Source organism: Lissotriton vulgaris, chromosome 5, assembly GCF_964263255.1.
Source record: "Lissotriton vulgaris chromosome 5, aLisVul1.2, whole genome shotgun sequence".
Lineage (NCBI taxonomy): Eukaryota > Metazoa > Chordata > Amphibia > Caudata > Salamandridae > Lissotriton > Lissotriton vulgaris.
The window spans coordinates 1,268,592,044-1,268,610,123 of record NC_141693.1 but is presented as its reverse complement, the minus strand read 5'-3'; positions in this window follow the sequence as shown (position 1 = coordinate 1,268,610,123).

Sequence of the window (18,080 nt, the reverse complement as noted above, 5' to 3'; positions counted from 1 at the left end):
CTAATAAAATGTCATAGGTAGTAGTAAGATTCTCCCAAAATACCCCCATAATAGTATGTTGTATGTCACCTTCAATTAAAAGGACTATTTCATAGAGTCTTTCAGGGGGAGACACTCTAGTGTCAGCTGTCTCAACAGCAACGAACGTGTCAGTTGCTGTCACCTTCAGAAATGCACGCAATGCTTCCCCCACTACTGTAATTTCAGCCGCGCTGTCTAACAGCGTCAGCGCCCAAGTCAGGTTCAAAGCTGTGTTCTCACTACATACCTCGCAATTAAAGCAGCAACTTTCTTCTTCTGACACTGGGGTCGATGGCGCTGAAAGTCATCTTGCTTGCCTTTACCTTAAGTCTTGTGGGGATGCTCACGGCTTTGTTGGGAACCCCGACCTTTGCCGCTGTCTCCTCCAATGGTAGGTGAGACCGATGTATCCTGCAAAGAGCTGGTAGAACGTTGATAAGGAACATGAAAATGATCAGGTGACTTAATATTAGTGCGGTCGCACAAATTAAATGTGCGCTCTGTAGACACAGGTATTGGCTAACACCCAAACTATTGTTTTTAAAATTACCTGCACTAGATCTGGGGAATTATAAACTTGGGAATTCTCTTCCGTATCCTCGCCGTTTGCCCTGAAGCTCCGCTGAGAACTCCACCCCTAGGCCTAACCAATCGGCCCGAAGGAGGAGTCGGAGGCGGGGTTCAGGTACAAATGCCGACCACCGAACGGAAGTGAGCAGCGGGCACACCGGAAGCGAGCCAAAGGAAAGCCCGTCTGCGCCCATCCGCGCCAGTACGGGCCCAGGGGCCATCCCCCCTGCTCGAGTCACCATCTACTCTTTGAAGGATCTAAAAAAGCAAAAATGTATTAGACCTCCTGCCTTGCCCCGCTACTTGTGTACGCCTTGAACTCCTAGGCATCTTTCATAGGTGCAATCTTTCAGCACCCTGGCATACCACTTCTGGAAGAAACCACAGGCTAACAATGGCCCAGAATAAAGATCTCATGCTACGCATCCTTCACCTTAACACCCGCTCCCTAGTCAAACATCAACTAGACATCTTTCTCCTCCTATTGTCAGAGAAGCTAGATATATTCTTTATCACCGAAACCTGGCTCAATGCAGACTCCACCCCTGACATCTTGGCAGCCCTCCCCAACACGTATTACATCCTACAGGCTAATCGGGCTCTGGGAAAAACAGGAGGGGGGTAGCGGCCATCATACATAAAGACCTTGTCTTCACCACCATGTCCCCTTTAAATCTTCCGGCAACAGATAATATGATCATTAATCTTGATTCCATGACAGGCTCACTCATCTGTGTCCTTATATACAGACCTCCTCAGCATATGCCCTCATTTCCCTTCTTATTGAGTGAACAGTTGGCCCCTTTGGTCACGGATCACTCTAAAATTCTCCTATTAGGTGACCTAAATATTTGGTGTAATGATGGCACTGGCGGCCCCCACGCGGCCGAAATATTGGAATTACTTCTCAACCTTAATCTCAGTCATCCAGCCTCGGATTGGTAATGTGGGCACTCGGGCAATGCCCGAGGGGCCGGTGTCTGAGTTCCTGCTGTAGGCTGCTTTTTTGAGTAGTCTGGGGCCGATTTGGGCGGTGTCTCTATTTTCGGAATACAGCCAGCAGCCCAGTGAGTGGCTGAGTGGCCTTTCTGCAGGCAGATGGGCGCTCATTACCACCCCCCCCCCACCCCCGCCACCAACACCGCCGGTCCCCCACCCCCGGTTTAGCAACAGGCAGAAGTATCACTCCCTTTGTCTCGCTGGCCGGCCCATTAATGTATGCACATACTGAGCGGGACAGGGGGCCTCAGTAGAAGTGGCCTCACTTGTTTTCAGGTGTGTTTCACTAATGTAGACTAATGCGTGAATTTTTTTAAGCCCCACTCCTTCTTTTTATTGCAATTACGCTGAAGCAGTGATTTGAGAAAAGGCATTATGCAAATGAGGGCCGATTTTTTTTTTGTGTGTGCCCAGGCCGATTTTCAATCCCAATCCGACCCTGCAGTCATCATATTTCCTCTGCAACCCATATCAAAGGTCACACCTTGGACCACATTTGGTCCGCCAACCTCACAGTATCTAGACCCCACATTTCTCCTTGCATTTGGTCGGACCACCATTTAATAAACTTCTCCATCTCTATCCCTACATATAGTAAGCTACCGGCGCCCGAAGGAGGTCTGGTTAGGAAATGGACCGCCCTTGACACCCCCGCCTTCTTGGATAGTCTAGCCCAGTCCATTCCCGAAGACACTCCGGATGTGGAATTAGCCGAGGCTAACATCTCGAACTGGCTATTAGCAGCAAGTAACACTCATGCTCCTCTTAAAAAATTAAAAATCGCCCGGCGCATGGACGCCCAAAGGTGGTTCTCCCAAGATCTCAGGGCTTGGAAGCTAGATTCCCGCCAGAAAGAGCGGAAATGGAGGCAGGCTTATGCCCCAGATGCTAAACTTGCATATCTAGCGAACCGCTTAGACTATAAAACAGATATTATGTCAGCTAAAGCAACTTATTTCTCGGAAAAAATTGAGAAATCAAATAATAAATCTAAAGACATCTTTTCTATAGTCAACAAGCTTTCAAATTCCGAGAGAACTCTTCCCAAAATTGCGCCCACCCAACAACTGTGTGATACTCTTAACAATTACTTCTTAGATAAGATTACCACCATTAAAGCCAGTATTCCAGTTACTGATCCCATGATGGCTCCCCTTACCGCAGTTTGTAGTGCCCATACTTTTGATCACTTTCCACCCATTGATATCCATTCCTTACAGGACCTACAAGTGACGGTGAAATCCGGCTCTCCCAGGGACTGCTGCCCTCCGCATATCTTAAAAGATACCATCTTGGCCCGCCCGCTCCCTATTCTAACCCTCCTCAATAAATCTCTCTCCCAGGGAAGGGTCCCTACTGCCTTTAAGGAGGCAATCGTCATCCCCCTCCTCAAAAAGCCAGACGCAGACCCTGCAAACCCCTCGAACTATAGGCCGATCTCCCTTCTCCCTTATCTGGCCAAAGTCCTTGAGGCACACGTTACTACTCATTTGTCCAACTTTATAGAACAGTCTAACTACTTGGACCCTCAGCAGGCTGGGTTTCACCCTGCTCATTCCACTGAGACAGTTATCACCGCAGTCATGGATGCTCTCCGAGGAAATGCCGATAAAGGGATACCACAGGCCCTGGTCCTTTTGGACCAGTCGGCTGCGTTTGACACGGTCGACCATACCATCCTTCTAGACTGTGTCAAACAGGCCGGCGTATGTAAATCGGCATTCGACTGGATCAGATCCTTCCTTAGCAACCGCATTCAAGCGGTCCGCCTAGCCCCCTTTAACGCACCTAAGCTCCCCACTACTTGTGGGGTCCCTAAGGGATCATCACTGTCCCCCCTCTTGTTTAATCTGAACCTTTCTCCCTTGATCTGATCCCTGAGGGAATTCAAAGCCACCATGTTTAACTACGCCGATGATCCACAATTGATCTTTACTATAGATAACTCCCCTGATTCCATCCAGGAGTTCCATAGCACCCTTCTCCATATTCGCCAATGGATGGATCTCAACCACCTAAAACTTAACCCTGGGAAAACCAAGCTAGTTCTCTTTGGTAAAGGTCAGACACTCTGGGGCCCCCACTACTGGCCCTCAGAACTCGGCCCTGCACCGACTCCTTCTCCCTACGCCAAAAGCTTAGGGTTTATCATCGATAAGGATCTCTCCCTAAAAGCTCAAGGTGGTGCGGTTGTGTCCTCTTCTTTCTTTCAACTCCATAAGCTCAGAAAGATCAGTCGGATGCTTACGCAATCAGCCTTGATCCAAGCAGTAATTTCCCTGGCACTATCTCATTTGGACTACGCTAATTACATCTACTTAGGCCTTCCACTCTGCTTTACCAGGCGTATCCAATTGGCCCAGAATCAGGCAGCCAGACTGATCAATTGGCAACCATGCTGGCAGTCTGCCAGGCCTCTGTTGAAAAATCTCCACTGGCTCCCCATCCCTCAATGAATCGCCTTCAAGACGGCCTGTATTATTTTTAAATCTATTCACGACCATAGCCCCCAATTCATCAGCTGCCTCCTGGCCAGATACGTCCCCTCCCGTAACCTACGCTGTGCCAACTACCATCTCTTGACCACCCCCTCCTTTAAACTTCACCGCCAAGGAGGCCACAGGTTTGTGACTCTGGCACCCAGACTCTGGAACTCCCTCCCTGTGGAGATCCGGTCTTGCAACAAACTCATAGATTTCAGAAGACTGCTAAAAACGTGGTTATTCACACAGGCCCACGTATAGTCCTCTGCGGCCCCGGTATACACTTGACCCAGCGCCATGAAACCTTATGGTGTACATGCGCTTTATAAGACACTATTAACATAACATAACATATTGGGGAAAATGGTCTTATAAGCCTAGGCAATGATTTTCGGTAACTGTCTGGGCTTATTGGCATCGGGAACAACGCACAAAGCATTAGACACCTGGAAGTTCACTGCATCTCCCTTGACATTAGCAAGGACGAGATGGGAAACTACCTCCAATATACAATACAATACAATACAACAGGAGTCGTATTAGGAAAGACTGCTTCCAGCTGGTCCAGTTGGTCCAATTTCTCAGCAAGCCAAAAGGCAAATCATCCTTCTCTTGTGGCCGCTTGCCCATAACCGGATTAACCATGACGGTATTAATCTTCATCCCGGCCGGTACAGCTCGTTGCGCTGCAGCACCAGGTGGCCCCACCTGGACATTGCGGGATACGTATTGTACTAGAGCCCGGTGCACCCCAACCAAGGAGGTATAGAGCACACGCAACTCATCAATAGTAACTTGCAGGTAACGCAGATGCTGTGTGTAATCTGACAAAATCGGCCGCGTGGCCCCGGGAATAGACAAAGATCCCAACCGAACCGCTGTTACCGATTGGGGAAGGGCACCATTAAACCAAACTCAATGCTGCCAGGCTGAAATAGGGATCTCTAGTGTCCCATATAGGGTATAGTTTAAAGGCACAGCAGTGGTAGTATAAACGTGAAACATACCAGAACACGAATTGACCGCAGGAAAGGTAACCCATGAGTAGAAGAGTTCAAACGGGTATGCCACCTCAGCACTCACCACGAAAACAGCCTCCATGCCATCAACAGTGACGCCAAACACCTGCAAATGATTGTAGATTGCCAACCGACTATGTTGGGGGATCTCACCGTCAGCCATAAGGACACAGTAGAGAACAAGAATACAGGAAATGAAACATAGCACTAATGGGTAGTAACTCCAAGTATGAACCTTTTTAAATTATCAAACTTGAAAAAACCTATGTAAATATAAGTAGGTTATTCCGTCACCACTGTCAACCGGAAACAATAGTGAGGGTGTCGTGGACTGTTATAAGCACTACTCGAGAGTCTCAAAATAAGACAACATCGTTAGGTGTGCCATGTTGCAGTGATTCTGCTCATACACAGAACTGTGCACAGAAACCCAGGACCTCAGGGAATTGTGGTGGACCAAAAAAACTCACATCAGTACCTAGAATCCCTAACCGACTAGCATCAGTGTCACATTAGCTCTTCGTCCTATAGCAAAGGAACCAATGATTAGGAAACCCAGAACATGCGACTTAGGTTACTCTCAGGAATGGTGGGAATCAAGAACACTCTTTCATTTGTTATTCTCATACCAGTCCACAACATGGGTAAAAAGAAACACAATAAAGTTTAAAATGTTTATTTTAACAACGTGCTCTAAGATGCAGTATTTTTGCTAACATAAGCAGGCATATGATTAAAAATAATACGATCAGCATTGTTACAATTCCATAAAACACAAAAGAAGAAATCAAATTATAATGATAGTGGGAACAGGTCCTATAGTGCCTTGTATGCCACCCTCCCTAACTAGGAACTATATTTTATAAAATAAAGAATGTCTCTTAGGCTTGAATGGGGAACCCCATACCTCCAAGATCAGCAGAGGTGAATCACATCAGGATCTGCCAAAGCTCTCTCTCTGGAAACAGATTTTCTCCAAGTGCTTAAAATCATGCATGCAGTGCAATATTAAAGACACCAGAATATCAGTTAGCTGCAGCTGCGTGCATGTTGTGTCTAAGCGTGAGCCGATCAGCCCAAATACCAGCTTACATTGTTTTGATAACCATGGATGCTTCAGAACTCACTGTGCAAACTAAGGTTGCGATGTAAGTCTAGGGATGTTGAAAACAAGGCATTCTCATGTGAAGATATTCACGCAGTCAAACTTACAATAACAGTTACATTCAGTGTTGTGTGCAAAAGCGGCAAAAAGACAAAATGGCGTTTAAACTTCTAATAAGCCTATGCTAACATAGCAATGTGCGCAAGCAGGGCCCTGTCTCCTTTACAGTATGCCCCCCCAGGTCTTTTAAAAGTTACAAAGGCAAACTAGACTCTCAGAGGGCAAGCAGAATGTGTTCAAGGGACTGCTGAATCTGCTCTAAGGTTTAAACTGTGTTTGGAAAGTGTATGTAACCCTTGTTTTAGCTAGAAAAAAGGAATTATTTAAGTTAGGGAAAAGCAGGATTTTAAGTGTCTTAGATTTGGGCCTACCTGCAGGGTAACCCTGATCTTTAGAAGTAGTTCACTGTCCCCTGGCCATCAGCCTGTGCTTGAGGTACAGCCCTTATATAAGTTGCTATTGGACGTTGCATCTGTGCTCTAATTGGTTTCTGTATCTGGTGTTTCTATTGGGCTTATGGTTAGTTTTCTGTTTGGCTGATAGTTCTGGGGATATGATTGGTCCCGGAGGCAAGGGTTTCTTTTGGATTTAGGTTTTAGTGTTCTGATTGGGGTTAGGTCTGGGGGTATGATTGGTTTCCTGGTGCTAAGGTTTCTTTTCGGCTTAGGGTTTGGTTTCCGATTGGCTGCTAGGACTAGGGCTGTTATTAGTGATTAGGGTCTCCAATTGGTGTTAGGGCTAGTGTTTTGTTAGGGTTCTCATTGACCGAAGGTAAGTATTTAAACTTAGGGCTCAGGGTGTCCCAGCCCGGGCATTGAGGCTAAGGGTGGAGAGGGCAATGGCAGTGGCCTGTTTGGGACAGGTCAGGCCTTGGGCCAACAAAACTGTCCTTTTCCCATTCATCAGCACCTACCTTAACCCATCCACATACATATTAACATACCCTTAGCAAATGCACTCTACTCATTTACACCAAGCAATCCCTAACAACATTTCATTACCTGACCAAGCACTACAAAACACCACAAACATATATACACCCTAATACCTCAGCTACCACACAATGGCAACATCACTCTCACGCATGACACCACTCTGTCCTATACCGCTAACAAATCCACACGTCACCAACACAAAACAAATCCACACTATACATAACTATGTTCCATCCATATGCACATGCCCTTTTCATATAAAGCGCCAGCTCTACACTCTACTTACTCCTAACAGAGCCCTTGCTTTCACCACCAAACCTATTCTCAACCCTATATCATTTCGGCCAACAATACCCTCCTTCTCTTTTTACCAACAAATTACAACCACACAATCCTTACACATCACCACACATTACCTCTTCCAGCTATCAAATCTAACACCAACATACATGACTCTTGTCCACCCCTTATCCCACACCACATACACTTTTCAAAAACACATCACCACCCCCTTTACCAATCCATTTCCACTTAATACTTTGCATTTAAATGCTTCTCAGGAAACCACTACATCGTCATCTCCTCTCACTACCCCACAAAAACAAAACATTACAGCTCAACAAAATTTCTCACACACACTATTTCATAATACATTCTATCACCAACTAGAACAAAACACCCACTCTCAACCCCAGGACTGCATAAATAATACATATCTTCAACCATTGTTACTGCCAAGCCTTCTCTCTTCTCCCACACCTAACACAAATACACCAACACAAAAACTAATTTAACCTCCTCACATCCATTGAACATTTTAGCACCTTACAACACAGCCCACAAGCAGCACCACCACCAACACCCCTAACCCATACACCTTTCACCCTAAACAGACACAAACAAAATAAACAGCATGCCAGACTTCACAACTTTGCATCTCCATGTCTATTGCACATCAATGCTACTCTACAAAAACAACACAGCTTGCCAACTCACTCTCAACCACCATCTACACATGCATATTCATCAAAATGCCTTCTAAGCCTGCTGGATGAGGAATACAATATAGAAAAGCAACATTGTTGCTATCCTCACACAGCTAATGCCACCACTAATGATACCTGCTACAAGTTCAACTAATACTGCACACTCTACCACAGAACAAAATCACACACTCACCAAAATGAAGTCTTTCAACTGCCTAGTAATAAATGGTCAATCACTCTCTAAAAACAAGCATCACATCTATGACCTACTCACTGACAAACCCTGAGTTACTCTTTATACCTGAAACATGGTTGGGAGATGACATGGCTCCAGTGCTCCATAACGCTGTTCCTCTAGGCTATCAAACCATCACACAAAATCGTATAGGCAAAAGAGAAGGTGGCCTAGCTGTTATATTCAAGAAACCAATAAACCTAACTAAAGCTCACAACTTCTCCATACAAGGTTATGAGGCCCTCTCCTCCAGATGCAACCCTACAGCACCTTCCTCCTTTAACTTCCTACTTCTTTACAGACATCCACGTAGAGAATCAACTCTCCCAGACACACTTCTAGATGCAGTTTCAAACCTGATAACAATACACTCCAACCTATGCATTCCTGGTGACCTAAATATTTAGTTTGACAAACCCAATATGCCCCATCCAAAATCCATCATCACTGGCCTAGACCCACTGAACCTACCTCAGATCGTTCACAAACCCACACATATCGCTGGACACATTCTAGATGTAATTTTTTGAAATCCCAAACTAGCTACCTTTCAAATGATAACTCAAATCACATGGCCAGACCACCATTTGCTAGATTTCCAACATAAAACACCACAAAGCAACACACCTAAAACTACGTTACATGCATCCACCTATCAACCATGGAACAAACTCAATTTTGAACATTTAGAAACACAACTAACATCCAACACAGGTCTAGATACAATAAATTGTGTTGCAAAAATATGTGAGTGGCTACAGCAAGCTTTTGATATCCTAATACCACTCACAACAGCAAAACCGGACGAAATATGACAGGCACCTTGGAGAAATACAGAATCAAAAGAGATAAAACTGAGAATTAGAAAGCTGCAAAACACCCGGCTCAAAACAAACACACATGAAGACAAACTTGACATACAGAAACCTAACAGATTGTACAAGTCAGCAATCAAAGAAGCTAAAAAAAAGGTAGGCTAAACAATCCTCTGCATTCCTTCAAAAAGGTTATATGTTGGGGGAGGGGGAAGAGTACTGTCATCATTCTATCTTTCAGATTAGCCGTGGGAATCTGACTAATGTTACAAGACCATTGGCAGGTATTCTGAGAGCGCATTGTGGAATTTCCGTTTGATTAAATTGAAACTGGATGATTTGTTGATCAGTCCAGTCAACAGAAAGGATGTTGTTATTACTTACCATTTCATTATGGGCTAAGATGGTGTCCAGGGGTTGCACCTCGGGTATGTGTTTGTCTTTGCAGTGTTGGATAGGGTCTTTGGTGAGATGGAATTTATTGAGGGATTGGATTAGTGTGTTAGCGTCCTCCCTGTCTTTCTTGATATTGATAGAGAAGCCCGGAGGAGCTAGTAGGCCAAGGATTGGATAAGAGGTGCCATTTAGCCAGGTGTCTGTGATGAATGCGATGTCAATATCTTAGTACATGATGGCTTTTGCTCGATTGGTAGCTGTTCTGCAGTTTATAAGCATGCAGTTGATGTTACTGGTGCTGCTGAACTTTTGAGTGAAGGGATGCAGGGGAATAATGATGTGGTGTATTGGTGGGTTGAGGTCTCGCCCGATTTTAGTTATTACTTGAGATGAGGTTGTCTTGGAATGATGTCAGGTTGTACGTTTTAGTTAAATACGGAGCTTCACTCAGGGACATCCCAGGGCTCGATCTTTTCAGCCGGTGAGCTTGGTTGTTGAACGGATTCGTGAGCTAACATCAAGGTTTGATACTGGGCATTCTTATTGGTTTTCCGAAGATGGAGGGGAGGTGTGGAGTTTGGGCCAACTCCGGATGAGTTTTGAGAATCTTAAGGATATTGCCTATGCCCTGTGTTATTTTATCGAAATTAATTTCCAATTGAGTTAGACGTTCGTTTAAATCGATCATGGACATGGGGTTCCAAAAGCAGGTGTTGCGATGTGGTTTATCATATGCATAGTATTCTGGATCAGTGGATTATAAGTCAACCCTCTGCTGTGCCCCTCTTTGGCCATGCACAGCATGGGTTTGGCCAGGCCCTGTTGCCAATATACTTAGATGCAGCAACCCCACACCGCGCACAGTCTTTGGTCATGTGTGGCATGAGGTTGGCCAAAAGGCACGGCCTGTACGCAGGCCTTGTGGGCAAACCCCCACGGTCTGTCGACTCAATGTTGCACACAGTCTTCGGTGTACATAGCATAGTGATAACCTGCTAGCTTCGGGGGCATTTTTAAATCTCATGCCAGTTTGGGGAAGATTAACAAGCGATCTGTTTGACAGGAGATTTTTTTCAAATGATCTTGCCAGTCAGGAGCAAACATGTTTTGCTGCCTGCGATAGTGCAGTCAGGGAACCTACTGTGTCCAGAGGGGTAGGCTCCCTGGGACGCAGTCCAGGATTGCGGCAAAAAAGACCATTGGTTTTATTTTTGCCTCTGGGGGTCCCTCTGGCTCCACGCCCCCCCCCCCCCCACCCAGAGTGCCTATGGGGGCAGGGTGTCTGTACCCTGTCCCGTATATATAATTTTTTCCACTTCAGGTGAAGGGACCTGGTCCCCAACTCTAGTAATAACTGTTAGAAACATTTTCTCATGTTGCTGGCAGCCAATCAGGGCGCTCGTTGCCGCCGGAGAGAATTGCCCCACAGGAAAAACAAAGGTCCCAGGGCCATACAGAGCACTCTAATATTTAGTTGGCGCTCCTGCAAGATTCTCGCGGGAGTACCTCGGACCCAACTGTTGACATATACAAATATTTTTGTGCCGTATTTAAAAACGGTTGCATGACAGAATTGAGCAGGCATTTACCCCGTAGACCTTTACAATGCAGTCAGTATACTGCAGGTGACGTTACCACGCGTTACTTGAAAAAGCAAGTTATTACGACTTGACTTAAGGACGATGGACTTTGGAAGAGCATAAAATACTATGCAAACTCTAGTCTGTCCAACTCCTGTCCAACAATGCACCCCTTACAGCAAGTTGCTGTAACAACTTGCGTGGTAAAGTAGCGCATGGTAGCTTCCTATGTGGGGTACTGACTTGGTTGTAAAGACTGCGGAATAAAGGGTGCTCCCCTCAAAAACTACTGAACAGATTTACACCGAATCACAAATATCACAATCTGCCGCCCAAGATCTAGTTCCTACCAATGATATTAGCAAACCAAAAAACGCCATATCTATGGAAAAGCTGACCTAAAAAAAATGGTTACTTAACAGTAGGAGTGGTTTTGCAGCATGAAGAGTTGTATGGATTCACATGCTGTGCATTATTTTGGTTGGGTTCGGAATGGTCTTTGTTTTCTCTTTCTCTTTGGGGCATCGTCGACCACCACTTGATGCTAGGTCCATCTCTTGTGTGACGTCAGGAAGTTCCTGTGTGTGGTAGCCATCTTTGGATTCTTTTTCCCCTTTTGTCCAGGACATGTCTTAAATCCTGTTTTCTTTAGATGTTAGTTCGTTATTTATGTGATCTTATTTCCCACTCCTGTTTGCATTCCTGCTATGAGGAGAGGTTGGTGGGTTGCATGTGAATTCAGAAAACACTTCAAAGCTGCAAAACTACTCCTACTGGTAAGAACCATTTCATTTTGCAGCATGAATTCTTTTCTCGATTATGTAGCGTTTTTCCCCTCTTCAGGGTGTTTACGGTAAGATGAGCAAGACTTTGCAAACAGGTGTTGAAGTACCTATTGTCCCAATTGAGCTTACTTAGTCATCTGTATATCCAGTAATGTTTAGTGAAGGGGTGTGAGGATGTCCATGTTGCCGCAGAAAAAATAGTGTCCATTGGCACATTGGCAATGAAGACTAAGGTTGTCCCCTTATTCCGTGTTGAGTGAGTTTTAGGCTGTGTGCTTAGAGTCTTTCCTGCTGAGGCATAGCTTACTTCATTTGCCTCTACAATCTAATGTGCAACTGTCCCCTCTGTCACAGGTGCTCCCTTGTTGGATTTTGAGTGAGAGGCCAACAACTGATTGTCTTTACAGAATTGTTTTGTCCCCTGTAGGTAGTATAGTAAAGCCCTTCTTACGTCCAGGGTATGGAGGCTTCTTACTAGTTGTGTTTGTGTGTTTTTTAAGAAGATTGTTGACTGTATATTTTGGTTCATGTGGAATTTGCTTACTACCTTAGATACCATTGGTTTGTCCTTAGAATAGCCTTGTCCTTGTAGATTTGCATGTATGGTTCCTCAGTCAATAATGCCTGTAGTTCACTTACTCTCCGTAGAGAGGTTATGCCTATTAGGAAGGCCGTATTTTTAACATTTTTATTATTTTTCTTAAACAACCTCAGTTTTGCCTACTCCACACGTTCCGCGGAGAACACGGAGTAGTCAAAACCCTGCACACTCTGCAGCGGGCAGAAGTGGCCTGCCCACACCTCCTACGTGCCCTATAATAACAATTGCTAAAGTTTTAAAAAATAAGTTTAAAGCACCTTACCTTATCTGTGGCATCCCCAGCTGGGCTCCTCTCCACCTTGTTCGGAGAAAACTGAGCATGCGTGGGCGCCCACGCATTTCTTGCGAGAAATGCGCGGGTGCCCGCGCATGCGCAGTTTTTCCCGCGAGAGCGATGTAGAAAGGAGGAGGCCTGCTGCAGACGCTGCAGATAAGGTAAGGCGCTTTGAAACATATTTTTTTAAACTTTAGCAATTGTAATTATAGGGCAGGTGGGAGTCGGGGGGCGTAGCGGAGCACCACAGAGTTTGTTATCAAATCCATGGTGCTACTCGTAGCCCCACTACGCCCAGGCTTATTAATTACCAGATCACAAAGTCACAGTTACATATTCACATATCATCTTAGTCTATAGCATGGCCACAATTACAAGTCAATTCTTCTTACCCATAGTAACAACAGAAGCTCTCTAATCAAATCTAAATCTCAGCACCCCCTCCCCCATTCAGTCTAAATATGCCCGATATTTCTGCCAGCCACCATATTTTCTCCCATTTGTGTGGTTAGCCTCTGGCTTTATATATCGCTGTCTCTGCATAGGTGCACCAGTCCATGTCACCCTCCCATTCTCTCAATTGGGATGCATACCGTGCTCCCCATTTTCAGGCACGGTTTCGTTTTGCAGTTAAATCTTCTTGAATTGGCCCATTTCCATATTTCATTAGCTAGCTTGCTTAGAGTGAAGGATTTTGTTCCTCCTGTTTGTTGAGGTAAACATGGTTGTGGTATTATCAGTCTGGATCAATACTGTCTTCCCTACTATGAGGCTTTGGAATGCCTTTACTGCAAGGAATACCATTTTCATCTCTAGGACGTTAATGTGCTTTATGAAGCCTGCATCGTTCTTCTGACCCTGTACCCTCAGGTTTTCTAAATGTGCTCCCCAACCCTTGTGGGATGCATCTTTTGTGATAGTCACTGAGGGAGTTGGTGTTTTGAAAGGTCTGCTAAGTGTTATGTTCTTGGATGTCCACCACTGTATCTCCGTCTGAGTATTTTCTGTTACAACAACTAGATCCTCCCAACCCTCTGTGGTTTGTGATAAACTGCTGCATAGCCACTCCTGCAGTGAGCACATGTGGAGGCGTGCATGAGTAATGAGGGGAATGCAAGATGCTATCATGCGCATTAGTTTCATGACAGTCCTCACTGTCAGAGACGGACTGTTCTGGTAGAAGAGAGTTCCTTATCTGATAGCTTGTAGTGTCCTCTGGGTGGGGTATGCCAGTGCATCCTTGGAGTTTAATATTGCTCCCAGGCCTTTTCTTGGCCCTGTGGATGACTTTTTGCGGTTTATTGAAAAGCCCAATTTTTGCAGTGTTGTGATCACCTGGTGAACATGTGTGTAATATCTTTGCTTTCAATTTGCCTTCACCAGCCCGTCGTCTAGGTAAGGATAGACTAGGATTCCTCTCCTTCTTGGGGATGCAGCAACTGCTGCTAGGCACTTTGTGAAGACTCTTGGTGCAGATTTTATCCTGAAGGGCAGGACCTTGAATTGGAATTGAGAGTTCAAGTTGAAGTACCTGAGGTATTTCTTGTGAGCTTGGTTCATAGGAAAGTGCAGATAGGTCTTTTAGATATATTGTTGCCATGGAATCCCCTTTTTGTAGCTATAGGATTACTTCCTGCAGTTTTGACACTTTGAAATGCTGCATGCAAATGAATTTGTTTATGAATCTGAAGTCTTAATATGGGTCTTAGGGTGAGATCTTACTTTGGTACCAAGAAGTAAGGTGAATAGTTTACTTTGCAGTGTTCCCTCCTTGGTACAGTCTATATTTGTTGTTTTTGTAGGAATTATTTTATTTCCTGTTTTAATTGCAAGAGTTCTGTACTTTGGAACCTTCTTCTTTGGTGGGCTTGTTTGTTAGCTCTATACAATAGCCGAGGCGTACCACATTTAAAATCCAACTGTCTGTGGTGAAGTTTTCCCATTGGAGTAGGTGGTGCGCTATTCTGCTTCCCACTCGTGTTGTTTGACTGTCTTCTATTGTGCATAAGTCACTTATTGTTTGGTCTTCCCTTTCTCAAGGGTCGTCCCCTAGCTAGTCCTCTGACCGAAAGAGCTGCCTTGGTTGCTGTTGCCAGGCTTGGTATCCGGACTGCTGGTCTGATTGCCGTCTGCTAGCCTGTGTTTGCTGTTGACCTATTGAGAAATCTCTTCTCTTGAAGGTACTCCTCTGTTGCAGGGGTCCCATAGTCCTGGCCATCTCATTGTCCTTCTTTATTTGTTGAAGGGCTTCATCTACCTCGCTTCCAAACAGGGCGTCTTCTGTGAAGGGTTTGTTCATTATTGAGGGTTAGCACTCTTGCTTGAAGCCTGAGATTCATAGTCAGGCCTGCCTTCTTAAAGATGTGCTTGTGCAAATGTATATGCTGCCTGTTTCGGCTGCATCTAGGGCTGATTTCAGGCAGGTGTTTGCTTTGTTCTTTCCCTCCTATATGCTGGATTTTGCTCTTTTCTTGTCCTCCTCTGTCAGCTTGTTCATCAGTTCTTCGATGTCATCCCATTGTTGGTGGGCATACCTGTTCAGGTGGGCACTGGAGTTAGCAATGCACCATTGCATTGCTGCCTCTCTTTGCATCTTTCTCCTCACCATGTCCATTCTCTTGCTTTCTCTCTCTGGAGATGGGCAAGTGGAGGAGTGAGTGTTGCTCCTTCTTCTTGCCATAGTGACAATGATAGGGTCTGGTACTGTACTTCCCCGACTGTATTTAGGGTCCTTTGTAGAAGATTTATACTTTTTCTCCACCCTTGGGGTTATGTTTTGCTGAGGCAGGCTCCTTGAAGCCTCCTTGCCCTGGTCTAGAATGCTTGGTAGCATTCAGACGTATTGTGTCTCCTTGGTGGTTGGAGTTAAAGTCTCTAGGAGGAAGCAGGAGTCTCCTTTCTCTTCCTCTAAAGCAAAGGTCTTCAAACCTTTGGATGCCGAGACCCCCCCTGTCAAAATTTTCAGGCATAAGGACCCCCTACTGACAAAAATTTCAGACTTGTTACTCTTCATCATTGACAACCATAAACACCCCCATTTCCCATGGCAAATCCTTTTTACTGTGGGGAAATATTATTAAACTGGGTTTAGCAAATCAAAGATTTGTGGGTGACTGTGGTTTGGAGTCGGAGGCTTACTACACACTTCATAGAAAAAGTCTCCAAAAAGAATGACCCCAAAACGCACAACGGTACATAATTTTTCCCAAACACAACATAATTTGGCACAGCTTATTTGGATAATAACACATTTCTGAACTAATGTGTGGGTGTGCCGGTTTTTCTCCAGAGAAACGGTCAATTTGTGGATGTATTCTGTCCTCCACCTCAAGTCTTGAACTGTACTTCGTCTTCAATACTGCCAATGCTGAGAACTCAATCTCAAATAAATCTGATGGCTAAAACATGAATGTTCTTCACAAATTGAGGCTAATCTATAGCTGTGTGGAACGTGCTGTGTGGAACGTGCATCGCCAAATCTATAGCTATGCAGAATACACAGCAGCAGCAAAATTGCATAATTCTAGTTACCATTGCTCAACCAGGCCCATTCACTGTTACCTACCGAGCCTGAACGGCACTCTGCCCTCTGGACACTGCACTGTTCTCCATCCTTTGGACCCTATACTCCTCTCAACACCTTTAAATGAAGCCCCAATTCACTAGAGAGTGGCATGAAAGAGTCCACTGATCAAGAGAGATGGGCACGCTGAACTAAGATGGAGCACAAATGCACACTCAACCATGGGAAGGGGCGAGACGCACCAAGCACCTCTCTTGTTTCCGCTGGCATCAATGTCCACGCCAAAAAATAAATCCTGAGATGTAATATTCTACCTAATCAAAAAAACATAAATGAGAGAATCTTCAAGGAGGAAGAAAGTATTGTGGGAAACAGTTTAAGGCAGAAACATTCTTATAGATAAGAATGAGTGTGCGTGGATATTTGTGTGTATGACTGCAGGCTGAAAAGCCAGAGCATGGTGGATGAGGCAGCTAACTTACAAGTTCTACGAAGATTGGGTTGCCTTGCCAACATGGGAAACAGTTTAGAGAGGATTGCAAAGGCCGCCACGAGGAAGTATTGTATTGTATTGTAATGCATTTATATAGCGCTTACTACACCTGACGATGCGTCAAAGCGCTTTTTCGGCGAGTATCACGCTACCCCAGGACATATAGAGGATTAGTGTTAAATTAGTATAGTGAAACATACAAGTACATTTTAGGTGGTGGATATGTTAGTCATTTATTTGGATTTGAAATGATAGCAGAAGGATAGAGGAGGAAAAAAGATTTGTATTTATATAGTGCTTGTAACCCCTGATGGGGTGTTGGAGCACGCTACTCCGGAAGCCAATAAATGATTAAGAATAGTACATGATACATCATTTTGGCTGGTTGTCTACCGTCTAAGCTCTTTCAACAGCACTCAAGCCATAAAGACCGAAATTGATATTTAATGAAGATTCAAGTTTTTTTTTAAAAGATGTACGTGAGCAACAAAGGAAAAAAATGACGACTCTGCTAGTTTCTGTCTCCATAAGCCAAGTATATCTCCCGACACAGATTTAAGTAATTAGGAAGCCAGGTTCACAATACAACACGTTGCACCTAATAAGCCTTACAGTACACCAACATGTGTTTTGGTCTGTAGTTATCTCTACCTTCTTTTGAAGAGAAAGTCGCCATTACCCTTCTAAAAGAGGAGCACAACAATCCACCAGTTTGGGTTGTTGCCAAGAACTAAGTCGCAATGCAGGCTAGCGTTAACCTTCCACCGAAATACACAGAAAAAAAAAATACTTGAAATAGCCAGGTCACCTAAATCGAAGGCTGCATTTACTTAATACACATTTAGACTAACTGCCTCCATGTTCCAATTGTTTATAGCAATGAAATGTAGATAAGACTCTGGGGGAAATGTGTGTGACCAGATAGAAAGGGGTTAAGGCACTAGACTCTGGGCAGCTTTTTATTAAGACAATGTGATAGTATTCCCACAAATAGAAAGCCTATATTTCTAAGTAGCACGAAAAGGACACAGCTGAAAAAACACAGCAACAGCGGCAATTAGGAAGACCAGGAAAGGCAACAGGACGGAGTGCAAGGTGGCGGGGACAAAATAATATCGAAGCACTCCAGAGCATTCTGCAGTTGCGTATTTCTGGCCTCAGTTCCAGGCGGCATTTCCTGATGTTCATCCTGCAGTCTCT